The sequence below is a fragment of the Penaeus monodon genome, chromosome 22 (assembly GCF_015228065.2).
Source record: "Penaeus monodon isolate SGIC_2016 chromosome 22, NSTDA_Pmon_1, whole genome shotgun sequence".
Classification (NCBI taxonomy): Eukaryota; Metazoa; Arthropoda; class Malacostraca; order Decapoda; family Penaeidae; genus Penaeus; species Penaeus monodon.
In genome coordinates this window covers 8,007,636-8,007,972 of record NC_051407.1, presented here as the reverse complement: position 1 = coordinate 8,007,972, position 337 = coordinate 8,007,636, and positions in this window count along the sequence as shown.

The window sequence follows — 337 nt, the reverse complement described above, 5'->3', positions numbered from 1 at the left end:
AATATGTATGGGAACGTCTATCAAAATTATGATTAATTTATTTCCCATATTTCTATATTTTTTCGAAGAAAGTCTTAAAATGTATAAATGGGAAAACTTGAAAACTTAAACCAGTTCCTCTCATAATCTTGCAATCATCACCTGCCCTCACAAAGCCCTGGTCATGGAGAAGGTCGTATTAGCAGGGTCACAGTCATGGCAGAAACGTCTGATGGCTACTTTCACCAAAATGGATAAATATCTATTATGGATATATTGAATGCATAAACACTGCAATAAGAGTTTCTGAATTTTCTTTTTTTGGTGTTTATATGTGCGTATGTGATCATATATATAT